Here is a 14,754-nt window from a genome sequence, read left to right on the forward strand (position 1 = left end):
TCAACTGCTACTAAAAATAGACTCTTTTATTGCTGTTTCATTTCTAAAATAGCACTAAGTTTAGTTAATATAACTGAGCTGAGACAACCAGTGCCTCATACCAGGCATACCACAGAGTCCCACAAAACTGCCAACACAAATGCTGAAACAAAACTAGAGTTCTGTTTCAATAGTTCTTTCTTTTTTTAAAAACACAGGCTGCTTTCAGTGTCCAGCCATTTATAAAGCAGGGCAGTTTAGAAGCAGCTAATTTAATCATCATGTGATTAATGCACACTGAACATTTCTTTTTTAAAGGTACCGAATCCAATCCTGCAATTTTATTTAGTCAAAATGTCCATTGATTTAAATGGATGTTTTGACTGGGTCAGGTTTGCAGGCTTGGGCCCTTAATACACTAATTATCTTCTACTTAAAAACCACCATATGCTATAACTTACTTTCATTTATAGTGACACTATATAGTTAAATTAAAACCACCTGACTCAACTGATTACAGTGCAGAAAGAACACAGTCCTTTTGTGTTACACCTCATGGAAGTATAATCAGACAAACTTGAAACAAACATAAGTATCAGGTATCTTGAGTTGAGAGTTCAGTGGTGTAATAAATTTGCAATCCATTACAGCAGTCATCATTAGGGCCGATTAAAAGTTTCCATCAATTTTTCCCCCTCCAACAGAAAATTGGGTTTTCAACTATATCAAGAAAAAAGTCACAAAACAAACATTTTCTGGGAAAGCAGACCTTTTATTTGGTGGAAAATTGATAACTTTCAGAGGAAAGCTTGAAAGTTTGGGGTTTTGGATTTAAAGTTTTCAGCTTTTAGTTGTTAAAAGCCAAAGACAGTTTTCTAATGAGAAGTTGAACTATTCTGCAGAACTAAATAGTTTTCTAACCAGCTCTAATTACCATTAAAAAGCCAGTGTGCATCAACAGATATCAGATGTATCTTTTCTATTCTGAGGAAAACCTACGGCATGAGAATCTCCACCCATTGAATGACTTGGCAGGACAAGATAGTTGCAGTTAACAAGATAGTCTCCTTAAAAGGTCACTGTTTATAACAAAAAGTACAATAATTTAATAGTCAAAGCAAAGAAAACTTCCAGCTTGGAGTTCAACTCTGTTGTGTGACGTTTGGCATTAGGCAACATTTCCTACACAGTCAATTTATAGTCCTTCCTCTGTGCAAGGGTGGGGGAACAATGAGCTAATTTAACCTTTTGCTCACCAGAGACCAATTAGTGCCCAAGCATGATGTCACTGTATGTTAATCACTGGCAAATGCTGAATCTAATGATGAACAGTGAACCTACATTGTACAAATACACTCTATATCCGAAATAGGAGCATCTTGATGAAGTGAGGATGTAGGGTAGGCATAATTTACACATATTTGAAGGGTGCAAACAGGAAGAAGGGTGAGGAACTTAGTGTGGCACACAGAAGTAGAACTAGAAATAACAGAATGACATTAAGAAGTTTGGATTGAATATCAGGGAAGCTTGCTGAGAGTGATACATACTAGGTGATGTACTACTCTCAGAGGAAGTGGTGGGAACCCCAACGCTTAGGACTTAATTAAAACTATACAGGACAAAAAGGTAGAGTAATGAACAATCTTGTGTTTTCAGGGAGATGCATGAGATCAATTAGATTAAATCCACCTCCAACAGATGATTTTATTGCCTTAGAATTGAATTTGCTAAAAAACAGTGGAGTTGCTCTGAATTTATACTGGTGTAACAGAGAAGCAAACCTGGGTCACTTTGTCAACACAAAAAGAAACTTATCTATTAAAGGACTTTTAGTGGTTTGAAGGCACCTGCTGTGCTGCACAATACTTGAGATAATCTGGTAGCTGTAGTTTGAATGTAACAGGATTAATCGGTTTAATAATCTGGAAGAGCCCTAGGTCCAGTTTGAGAAAGGCAAGTTAATTGCAGGTTCTGGGTGGACAACCAAACCTTATCCCCTACCCCAAACCTGGGTGTTGGCTAGAGGGACCAGTCGGCATAACATTTGTAAGTTGCCTTGGTGACTAATTGCTATTGGAGTTCTTGGGATGTATCTGCTGGATGTGGGCAGTGAGTTCGGTGATAGTGGGCATGGACAATTTGGAGTGAACCTTTGGATGAATGGGAGGATGGAGACCATAGTTAACAAAGAAGGGGTCTGCTTATGTAGGTGAACTCAGCATGAAGGATCAAAGACAACCAATTATCTTGATGATTGCTTTCTAGTCTATGTATGCATTGGTCTGAGACCTGATTGACCCACTCTGCCTGACCATTGGTCCTTGGGTGATATACCATTGAGGTTAGGGCATCAATACCCAGGTGGCATAAAAAAATTCCTACCACAAGCAGGAAATAAACTATGGTGCCCAGTCAGATACCATGTCCATAGGCAAGCTGTGGAGACAAAAGAGCTTGTTCACAAACAGGTGGGCTGGCTCTTGAGCAGAGGGAAGTGACTGGCATGGAACAAAAATGAGCCACCATACTTAAATGGTCAACCACCACTGGAATTGTAGTGTGGTCTTGGGAAGGTGGTAATTTCCTGATAAAGGCCATAGAAATGATGGTCCAAAGCCAGCGGGGACTAGGTAAGGGCTTGAAGAGATCCTGTCCTTGAAAAAACACTGGGGAGGTATGGTCCTGGTTGTGGTCTGAGGCTTGACAGGTTTGGATGGCAAAGGGGGTTGCCATGCAATGGAGACTGAATGGAGGATAACAGGTCAGAGGTTATGGTGCCAGAAATTAAGTTTGAGGGCTTGAGGATAGTAGTCAGTCTCCTTGCCAGGCTTTAAGTACTCATCCCTCTGTGACAATGCATTGTTTGTCCTAATCCAATAGATTACCATGAATTTGAATCATTCAAAGAAGAGAGACCACCATGCCTGCTGTTGGTCCAAGTGTTGGCTGTCTTTCCAAATTTTTATGATCTGTGAGAACAGACTGGGAACCTAACACTTCCCCTCCAGAGTTATTCTGCAAAGGCCACTTTGATGGACAGCAATTCTTTCGCTAGGATATCATATTTCCTCTCAGCAGGAATGAATTTTCATGAGTAAAAAGTGCATGGATGAAGCTGCTCATTTGGAATGTCAAGTTGGACTAGAACTCCCCCTTGCAGTTCAAAGTGTCCATCTTAAAAGATCTGGTGGGTAGATCATGATGGGAGCCATGATGAACCTCTGCTTCAAATTATAAAAAGCACCTTGCATCTGAAGAAGTGAGGTTCTTACCCACGAAAGCTTATGCTCCCAGTACTTCTGTTAGTCTCAAAGGTGCCACAGGACCCTCTGTTGCTTTTTACAGATTCAGACTAACACAGCTATCCCTCTGATACTTAAAAAGCACCTTGAATCTCTCTGGACTATTTAAGTAAGACTTTCACAGCAGGTTTGTGAGAAAGGGAACCAGAGCAGAGAATCCTGGGATGAGTCTATAAAATTAGCAAAACCCAAGAAGTTCTGGAGTCCATGGACATCCTTAAGTGCTGCCCACTCTATGATGGCTAATACCTTGTGGGGGTCCACTGCCGGTCCCTGTAGCAAGATAATACATCAGAGAAATTCAAGGGTTTCCCAATCCCAAACTTGCATTTCCATTGTTTCATTTATAGACTATTCTGTTTTAGTCTTTCAAGAACAGTACACCCATGATGGTCAAAAAGAGGTTGCTCAGAGAAAGTGAGAATGTTGTCCAGGTAGATAAGGACAAATTGGTGCAGCATATCCCAGAAGATATCATTCATAAAGTGCTGAAAGGTGCTGGAGTGTTACATAGGATGCATAGCATGACAAATGCATAAGTGACCATATCAAGAGTGAAAGGTGGTCTTCCACTAATCTGCCTCATGAGGGGTTGGAGGGGGGTCACTTCTTGAGGTTCAAGGTTTTCCAGTGTGTGGCATGAACTGTAGCATATAACAGTTTGGTCCTTGGGAGACAGGATTGCCAGCAATACCAGGAGTTAAAAAGTGTAGGGTTCCCAGCAAATGCGGGGGTCATGGGTAGAAAGCCAGGGCATATCTAAGATGACCAGAGCATGGTGTTCCCAGTTTATACCAAACTGGAAGGTATCCTAATGCTTCCAGAGAGTGGCAACTGTCATTGGCATGGCCTAGTGGGCTAATGGTCCCAAAGATTAGGTACTCATCAGTAGTCTCAACCGGATCTGGAGAGTTCTTGCATATCGTAGTACCACATGGACCTCAAAGTTCAAGATACCCAGGGCCCCCAAGTCAACTAGGGGCTCTAGATGAATCTTGGGGCTTGACAGTATTCAAATCAGTGGATATATGCAGAGCTGCATTGGAAAATGGCTTCACAGTCCTGCTGTGCTGACCGAGGGCCTCCCAGAGGAGGGAGAAAACCAAACAAGACTGGACTCACTCCTTGGGGCTCAGGCCCTGCCATTTCCCAGCCCGTGTGCTGTCTGAGTCTTTGATGGGCACATCAATGCAAGGTAGCTGGGTTGCCAACACAGGCCCAGTTGCTAGTGTCAGAGCTTCTCCGCGTCAGAGAGCTGTGGGCAGAGTCTGGTTCACTGTCATAGGTTCTGATGCTAGGGAAAAAACCTCACGTGGTTGGGGTATCATGGACAGGGATGCTGATGGCCTCTGGAGAATTGATGCACACTCTCAGCACCACTCCATGAGTGGATTGAAGATTCTGATACTTAAGCCAATCATATTGTCCAGGGTGGGCAGAGGGTCTATCCACATGAGCTCATCTTTTATAATCTCATTTAACCCCAGTGGAAGTGGTTACACTGTGCTGCCTCATTCCACCTGTTGTCAGTAGCCAAACAATGACATTTGGCAGTAGGTGCTGTGAAGCCTGAAGGGCTGAATCGGTGTCTGCGTATGATTGGTGTCAAAGATAATAGACATGGCTTGAATTAATTCCTCTAATTGTCCCAAGAGGGGGCTGGACTGTTCCAGAAGGGGTAGGGAGGAAGCCCAAGCCAAAGACTCCCCAGTGAACAAGTTTAAGGTCACTCATGCAGGCCTGATCGGTGGGGAATGATCTAAAGTGCACAAAGAACAGGAGCCAGCATTGGCTTAGGAACCCTCAAAACTCATCCTAATGAAATTAATCTTTGGCTCCAGGGGCAGGGACAGTGTTGAAGGAATCAGCAGGCAACCTGTTCTTGCAAGTCCACATTCTGCATTTGCCACTTGCAGCTGTAGGTTCTGCACAGCGTCCACCAGTTCCACTGGTGCCTTAATAGGATCCATGCTTGCACCAGAGCCCCTGGCCCTTATCTGTGAGGCCTCATGGCTGGAGTGGACAACAGGAACTGAGTATTAGAAACTAGGAGTCAGGGACAGAGCTGGAGGCAGTAGTCAGAAGTCAGAGCCAAGAATCCAGGCAGAGATCAGGAACTGAGTGCCAGAGACAAGAGTCAAAGCCAGAGGCAGGAACCAGAGCTGAGGGTCAGAGTCAGAATCACCAGGAGCAAGCAGGGTAACAGGCAAGGAGAGGTCTCATGTGTGGACCAGCGTGAGGCAAGGTTGGGAGCAAGTCAGGGGAGCAGGAACAAGGCAACACTCTAGGAGTCACAGTGGTGTGAGCCTTGAGCACGCAGGGAGGAGCTGCTGCTGCAGGCTTAAGAGCCAATCTGGTGGTGTATCCAATCAGGACACTTTTTGCAGGCCAGCTGCGCTCATTAAATTGCCTGGCGGAGACTAGCTCTGCTACAAGCCCTATTTGTAATAATACCCTTACACCAGTGTTTCCCAAACTTGGGACGCCGCTTGTCTAGGGAAAGCCCCTGGTGGGCCAGGCCAGTTTGTTTACCTGCCGCGTCCGCAGGTTCGGCCAATGGCGGCTCCCACTGGCCACAGTTCGCTGCTCCAGGCCAATGGGAGCTGCTAGAAGTGGCGGCCAGTATGTCCCTTGGCCTGCACTGCTTCCAGCAGCTCCCATTGGCCTGGAGCAGCGAACTGTGGCCAGTGGGAGCCGCCATCGGCCGAACCTGCGGACGCGGCAGGTAAACAAACTGGCCTGGCCCACCAGGGGCTTCCCCTATACTAGGGGCGTTCCAAGTTTGGGAAACCTGCCTTACCTGAAATGTTTCCTAACTGTGTCAGTGTATCTTCGTGATCTCTTCTTCTGGTACATCTTGCATTTTCCAGCCTGTTGGTTACCTGGGCATCATGCTAGGCTCAAGCATAGTGTGCAGACTGGCTGCTAATAAACTAAGACATAAGGCAGATCCATGCTGACTCAATAACAAAAGAAAAAGAATGACAGCAAGAGTAAGGACTGAGGAAAACCACTCACTGCTCCTACCCCATCCACCAAGACTGAATACTGCAATTTAACATTTGTAAATACCTCACTGTACCTGGTAATCAGACAACTTTCCAGTGGCATCTGAGAAGCAGCACATGCTGTATGTAAATCAAGTCTTATGTCTGTTATTGTTCCTTAGGGAAGCTGGGATATAAAATACATACATGTTTGTGAAAATACAGCTGGCTGTTACTGCCCAATAATACATCACTGAAAAGATTTCCTTTAAATAGACTAGGATTAGTTGACCTGCCCCCATCCCCAGCTTAAAAGTAAACAACTTATTAGTGGGAGGAAGAGCATAGAAAAGAAATGATGCCTTTGGGAAAAATGTAATGTCTATATCCAGCTTAGTTTCCATCTATTTTAGCCATGCAAGGATAGAAGTGGTGAACCCTAGGGGCAGAGATGAATGCTTCAGTGGGCTAGACCTCTGAGAATTTTGAATTATTATTTGGCTATGGGCCTACTGTGGGCTTTTTTAAAAATAAAATGAACTTTTAGTATAGAAAGACAAAGAACAAGGATTTCACACTAGCAGCACACAGTGAACCTTTAGGATGACTAACTACAATGCTGATCCATGCCAGAGTAATTGATGTGTTAGCACTGTTGAGACTTTGCAGCATAAGCTCTACTCCAGTTTTTCAAGATCTGAGCACCACTGAGTTGCCTTCCCCTACCAAGAGCTACAGCAGATGCAAATGTAATTTATAAAGCGGTAGTATATTAAATATATTAGTTTGGGAATAACAGTCTACCTTTGTTTTATTTCACGTGTTACAGTCCCCTATTAACAGGATTTGACACAAATTGTATAGAGCAGTTCTGTTTGGCCTCCAAGGTCAAGAAAGAATTAAAAATGACAACAGCTCAGTAAGTAATCTATAGTTATTCTGTTATCCATCAGAAATAATGAAATACATTACAATGTATGTGGAAGGTAGGAGATTGCTAATAACTTATGTCTCTACTCTGCCACTGAATTAATTATTTCTCTTGGTGGCTTTTCAATGAGCCTTGTCTTCATGGCCACATAAGTAGAGAGATATTTTCCTAATATTGATTTTCCTCACTGAAGCTGTCCTGTCAGTTCTCCCTAGGAAGGAATGAAGAGGAAGATATTTTCTTGTGATCTTTTGTTGTAAATTACAAGTTAAGCCAATGGGTTGCACAGTTTTAAAATTGGAGTAAGGGTAATGAGAATGAAGCCCTTGGAGTCTAAGGTCCTGATCCTGAATTGATCTCTGGTCCTGCACAGAGTTCATTTCAAGGCTGGGACCTAAAATTGTGTTTTAATTAACAGCAACAACTCCTAGTATATCAGCTTTGTTCTTTCTTGCACTATATCACAGCAGCACGATTGAACAATTAGGATGAATTGTCAGTGTGGCACAAAGATGATTACATGCATAGCTACCATTCACAGTTGTGTATGTAACTCCTTGCACACCAGGATATAAATTTCATCTAAGCTGTTTTCAAGATTCAGAAGAAGTGAATGAGAAAATTACCACAAACTCAGGGGGAGAATTGAAGAATAGCGATTTAGGCAATTTTCAATAAACAGGATTAACTCAGTCTTCAGAGAATAATAGACATATTTTCAGTTTAAAGGACATTTACAGGTGGCAGCAGTGTGGCTTTGCACTATGAAATAATCTAACCATCACATAAAGTCTAATAAAAGATATTGTAAGTAACTCATCTATTAAGTAAAATTCTTCTTAGATAGTTCCATTTCACCAAAGTAAATATTCCATACAAAGGCAAAATCCCACCTTGTAAATATACATTTAATCAGGAATCAAATAATTTAATTCTTATGTCACTGAAGATGTGGCTCTCCTGTAAGAGGTTTTTAGAATGCTAAATTGAGATCTGTATATTTCAGAGGACACAAAACGTTGAGTTTGTTGAAAGTGAATGTATTTATATAGGTGATCTCAGGGAATAACATTTGTTCAGACCTAGGTCTAGATCATCAGGTGCACCTGAGATTCACTTGGTGAACACGAAGAGAGAAGGGGAGGGGAGACAGTTGGCTCTCTCACCTTTCTCCCCTTTGATTCCACATACTAATGATGTTAGCACAAGAAGTAGGCGTGTGCTAATGAAATTTGTGATGACACATAGTTGAGAGTTATTGTCAATTCAGAGGAAGATTGGAATATAAAACACAGGAAGAACTGGATGACCTTGAGCACTGGAGTAATAAAAACAGGATGAAGTTCAATAGTACAAAGTGCAAGGTAATGCTCTTGGGGACTAATAAAATTTTCTACAATAAGCTAGGAGTTCAATCAGAAACAAAAAAGGAGAAAGACTTGGGTGTAATACTAGATCACAGGATGACTGTGAATCACCAGTGTGATGTGTCTGTGAAAGAGACCAATGCAATTTTAGGATGCATCAAGTAAGGTATTTCCAGTAGACATAGTGAAGTATTAATGACATTGTACAAGGCACTCAGACTTCATCTGGAATACTATGTACAATTCTGGCCACCCACGTACAAGATAGATGAGAAAGATTAATTCAAACTGGAACAGGAACAGAAAAGGATAAAAGGATGATCAGAGGAATTGAGAGTCTATTTTATGAGAGGAGACTAAGATTTTGGCTTATTTACCCTAGAAAAAGCATAGGCTGAGAGCAGATACGATTGCTCTCTACAAATACATTAGGGATAAACACCACAGAAAGAGAAGAGCTATTGAAGCTAATGAACTGTATTGGCACAAGGACAAATGGGTATAAACTGGCTATGGATAAATTTAGGCTAAAAATTAGAAGATTTCTAACCACCAGAGGAATGAATTTCTGGAGCAGCCTTCCAATAAGGAGTAGTAGGGCAAACAAGTTAACTAGTTTTAAGATAGACCTTGACAAGTTTCTGATGAGGATTACATGAACGAGTTGCCTGTTATATCAGGGGAATGGACTATCCAGGAAGTCCCTTCCTGTTCTGTTTTATGTACGTATTCTGAGTGCAGCCCCAGATAGGTGCAGCCCCAAGTTATAAGAACCTTGAGTCTACTCTAACCTGAAGAAGCTATTCTGCTCGTCCAGACTGGCTGAAACAAAGCATGCTCTGGCCTCATTCCCAGTACATTCACTACACTGGGGGAGGGTGGGAAGTAGCGTTTAGGCAGCTATGCCAACTTCATATCTTCCAGGGAGTCCCTTATCCAAGGGAATTCCTAATTCCCTATCAGTGCAGCTCTGTATCTCATTGTACCACATGAATAATGCAAAAGGGATGGAGCAATGTCCAAGGATCTTTTTGAGAGGATATTTCTTTTAACATAATGTATATTTAAAGAAAACCTGATTTGTTATTTCACTCTGCTTTTTTTAAATTCCGGAATATAACAAGTGGGAATCTCTAGCCCTGCCTAACATGGGGTTACTCATTTAAAAAAAAAAAACAACAACAACAACAAAAAACCCACCCACACACACCACAACAACCAGTAACTCCCCTATGCACAGATCAGCACTATTTGGATGCTTTGCTTTGTTGGTGGGTGTGGGAAGCAGAGAGAGAGAGAACCCCTGAGAAAAACAAGAAACCCAGGAATCACCACACCTACCTTCATAGATCCAATAATCATACCGAACACATCAAGAAATCTGTTATCTACAGCCAAGCATGCATATGCCGCACAAAATATGCTCTGAGAAGAAAGTCTGGGATATACACCTTAACATACGTAGAAACGCCTTCAAACAAGGACAGTCCACCAGAGAAGTAGATCACATCATGGAAAAGGCCACCCAAATAGCCTGAGGGAACCTGCTTCAGTACAGAAATAACGCCCGCCCCTCCCCCGATTGCACCACCTTAGTTGTCACCTACCAGCCCACACTGGAACCCCTATGGGGTATAATCAAAAAACTACAAACCATACTCAATGGAAACCCCATCCTGAAAGAAATCATTCCTGAATCTCCTTTTCTGGCCTTCAAACAACCTCTCCAAGATCATCATAAGCAAGCAAGTTCTCCATAGACCAGGACACATCAACTCTAAGCAGCATCAGAGCCTGCCAGAAAAACAGATGGAAACCCTGAAGACAGACTCCACTGCTACAACAAACACTCCCCCCAGAACACACCTTTCAAGACCATGGATCCCACACATGCCTATCACAACATGTGTATACCTCATCCAGTGGACTAAATGCTCCCCCTCCCCCAACAACAACAACTATGTGGGTGAAACCAAATAATCATAATGTTTTGTGGGTGAACACTTTTCACTCTATCTGATCTCTCAGTCCTCATCCTCAAAGGAAACCTGCACAACACTTTAAAAAGACATAGAATCATAGAAGATTAGGGTTGGAAGAGAGGTCATCTCAGGAGGTCATCTAGTCCAACCCCCTACTCAAAGTAGGACCAACCCCAACTAAGTCATCCCAGCCTTAAAAACTTAAGCTGGGCCTTAAAAGCCTCTAAGAATGGAGATTCCACCACTTCCCTAGGTAACCCATTCCAGTGCTTTGCCACCCTCCTAGTGAAATAGTTTTTCCTAATATCCAATCTAGACCTCCGCCACTGCAACTTGAGACCATTACTCCTGTTCTGTCATCTCCCACCGCTGAGAATAGCCTAGCTCCATCCTCTTTGGAACCCCCCCTTCAGGTAGTTGAAGGCTACTATCAAATCCCCCCTCACTCTTTGAGACTAAACAAGCCCAGTTCCCTTGGCCTCTCCTCTTAATCATTTTCATTGCCCTCCGCTGGACACTCTCCAATTTGTCCACATCCTTTCTGTAGTGGGGGGCCCAAAACTGGATGCAATACTCCAGATGTGGCCTCACGAGTGCCGAATAGAGGGGAATCGGCACTTCCCCCGATCTGCTGGCAATGCAGCCCAATATGCTGTTAGCCTTCTGTCAACAAGGGTACACTGTTGACTCATATGCAGCTTCTTGTCCACTGTAATCCCCAGGTCCTTTTCTGCAGAACTGCCGCTTAGCCAGTCGGTCCCCAGCCTGTATCAGTGCATGGGATTCTTTCTTCCTAAGTGCAGGGCTCTGCACTTGTCCTTGTTGAACATGCCTTGGGGCTCGAATTCATTACTCTTTGTTAGACACTATAAGTCATTGACTAAACAAAGACACTGGATTTATGATTTATTACAATCTGTAAGCCACTAACCCCCACTTTTTTGTCCTACGATTGCAGAAGTGTTAACGGGCCACTCCACCTTGAAAGATCCCTTACAGTGTGTGCTAACTACTTATGCTAAACAATCTGATCCATCTTGCATTTTTGCTGTGATGCTGGGAGTACTTTTCCCAGACCTGAAGACGACCTGTGTGTGGCTGGAAAGCTTCTCTCTCACCAACATCTTGTGTCTCTAATATCTTGGGACTGACATGGCTACAACTACACTACATAGTAGAAAATTGGTAATTATATATTTAAAATTCCTTCCGTTTTCATAATCTAAGATTTTATTTGCACCATGCTTAAGGAATATGGCCCTGATTCCGACAACACCTATGCACATCCATAACTGAGTTGTGTTTGCAGGATGGGGGACACAACTTAGAGGCATGAAAAAACACAGAAGACAGGAATTTTAGAAAATGTTCAGACCAACTCTACTTTTTACTACATTCCACTTCCCCTTGAACTGAAAGGTCTGACCCAATTCAAGAAAACGTCCTTATACAGGAGAACATGTAAGCACACATTTAAATCCCAGTTAGGCACATGAACAGGGACAAGCTTAAGCACATGCTTAAATACTTTCCAAAATCAGGATCTCTAAATGGATGCATCTCACATTCTGACTTATGGCACCTTCCATTTCGAAGAAATCTTGTGCACACCGATGTCTACACTGGGCTCAAATCAACCAACCAACCAACATTTACTGCAGTGTGGCATCTTACTTCATCATGCTGTTTGTAGCATTTCCTCTTTGCCATTTGGGCTATAACCCACTGTAATAAAATTAAGCTGTCAGTAGTGGAGGAATGTTTGCTGCTTTGTTAACTGGTGCCCTCTGTACATTCAATTCTGTATTTTGTTCACAAAAATAGTATCATTAAAGTTCTAGATTCAAGGACTGGAGAACAGATTGCTTTCAACCAGGAATCCCCTACAACACAACTGAATATAGGGGCAATGTGTCACAAACATACAGGAGAAATTAATGTCATCTATGCTGGGTTTAATGTTAGTTCTGTGTCCATAATTGTATCTTACCAACATACCCCTAGTGCATGTTATATGTTGTACTTACTGGTGCTTTGTGAAGTAATTCAACTTTTCTTCCTAAATCGATTGAAGAAGAAAAGTGTGCAAGATTGTGTGTAGGACCGCAAGGCTCCAATCCAATCCTGCTTCAGGATATACTAAGGCAGACCCCTGTATCATCCCACTGTAAATGTATGAATGCAGAGGTCAGCACTACCAGATCCAAATGCAAGATTGAAGTCCAAATGTGTTTTTTTCCCCCAGATTCAGAGATTTTTCAGGTTATTTATTGTACATATCTGGGAAATTTGGCATTATGCTTAAAGACTGTCCCTGTCAGGGTTTTGATACTTTGCATGAGAGTATGAATCTGGGTTGCCTGGAAATAGCCTATGTGTTAAGAAAACAGATCTGTTATTTTACTGTAGCCAAAATAGATCTATTTTTATCAATGGCCATTGCTGAGCGTGTGTAAGTTTCTTAGGAAACAATATAGTGGAAACCAAAGATTTTTTTTTTTTTTAAACAGTTTCATTCAGCCCTCAGCCAACTCATGCTAACATTCATAATGGAAGGTTTGCTTCTTTGAAATATTGGTAAATAAATATCAAAACTAAGCAATTTTAAAAGGCTAAGGCTTTGAGATTTTAATTGCATTAAAGTTACCACTCTTCAAAAGTCAAAATAAAAAGTTACTGATAAGTTGTGGTATTGTAGCTGTGTTGATCACCAAGATAAGTAGCAGCACTTATTGATGATGCACAAAGGTCATCCTTGCTAAAGTTATTTCCTACTTTTAAGCATTGGGAACTCATGCATAGCTGATTTATACAGAAATATCCCTACATGAATAAAATCAGTAATTTTGGATGGATGGATACATCAAGAAAAAAGATTGAACTGTCATTTTATTTTATGCTGTACTGCCCATGTTTCCCCACATACCATTTTACCACTTACCTCCACAGATCCAGTAACCACTGCAGATGCACCAAGAAATCTGTTATCTATAGCCAAGCATTCAGATACCACAGAATATGCTCTGAGGAGGAAGTCTGGGATACAAACCTTGTCACCCTTAAAACCACCTTCACCAATCAAGGACACTCCCCAGAGCAGTAAACATCATCATGGAACAATATTTCATGAACCCCCTCTTCTGGCCTTCAATCAAACCCTCCCCCAACATCACCAAGCTGTCCACAGTAGGGTTGCCAACCCTCCTGGTTTCACCAGGAATCTCCCAGAATCAGGCTCTATCTCCTGGAGACTACTGAAGCCAAACCAGGAGATTTTAGGCCACTAAAAGTCTGTGAGCACAATGGGGCTAAGGCAGGCTCCCTACCTGTCCTAGCTCCGCACCACTCCTGGAAGTGACCAGCATGTCCCTACAGCCCCTGGGGGGAGGGGGGTGAGATGGCAGGGGGTCTCATGCTATCCCCACCCTGAGCGCCGACTCCATAGCTCCCATTGGCTGGGAAATGCAGTCAATGGGAGCTGCGGGGATGGCAACTGCAGACCGGCAGCACACCATGCCCCTTGCCCCTGTCCTGGGGCTGCAGGGACATGCTGGCCACTTCCGGCAGCAGCGTGGAGCCAGGACAGGCAAGAAGCTTGCATTAGCCGTGCTGCACCACTGACCAGGAGCCGCCGGAGGTAAACGCCACCCTGCCAGAGCCCGCACCCATTAACCCCTCCTGCACCTCAAGCCCCAGCCCTGAGTCCCCTCCTGGAGCCAATCCCCTGCCCCAGCCCCCTCTCGGAGTCTGCACCCGGCACCCCAAAACCCTGTCCCAGCTCCCCCTCCCAGAGCCCACACCCCAAAGCCCCTCCTGCACCCCAACCCCCTGCCCCAGCACTGAGCCACCTCATGCACCCCAACTCCCTCCCAGAGCCTGCACCCCTTCCTGAATCCCAACCCCCTGCCTTAGCCCAGTGAAAGTAAGTGAGGGTGGAGGACAGTGAGTGATGGAGGGAGGGGGGATGGAGTGGGGCAAAGGTGTTTAGGTTTGAGAGATTAGACAGTTGGCAACCCTTCTGCACAGACCAGGACCCACCAACTCAAAACAGCACCAGACCCTTCCTGAACAGATGCAAAACCCACAGACATATCCCCACTGCTATGATGATCAATACCACAACTCCAACACCTTTCAAGATCCATGGGCACTACACATGCCTATCACAACATGTGATGTATCCCATCAAGTGCACCAAGTGCC

The 14,754-nt window shown here is 43.4% G+C and overlaps 1 protein-coding gene across 5 annotated transcripts in view; it reads right to left on the reverse strand.

The window, feature by feature from the left end:
* Positions 1 to 14,754, reverse strand: part of ANO3 (anoctamin 3) — a 390,311-nt gene that overhangs the window by 345,595 nt on the left and 29,962 nt on the right. The gene's annotated exons all lie outside the window — the stretch shown is intronic.

This window comes from Chrysemys picta, chromosome 4, assembly GCF_011386835.1.
Source record: "Chrysemys picta bellii isolate R12L10 chromosome 4, ASM1138683v2, whole genome shotgun sequence".
Taxonomy (NCBI): Eukaryota; Metazoa; Chordata; order Testudines; family Emydidae; genus Chrysemys; species Chrysemys picta.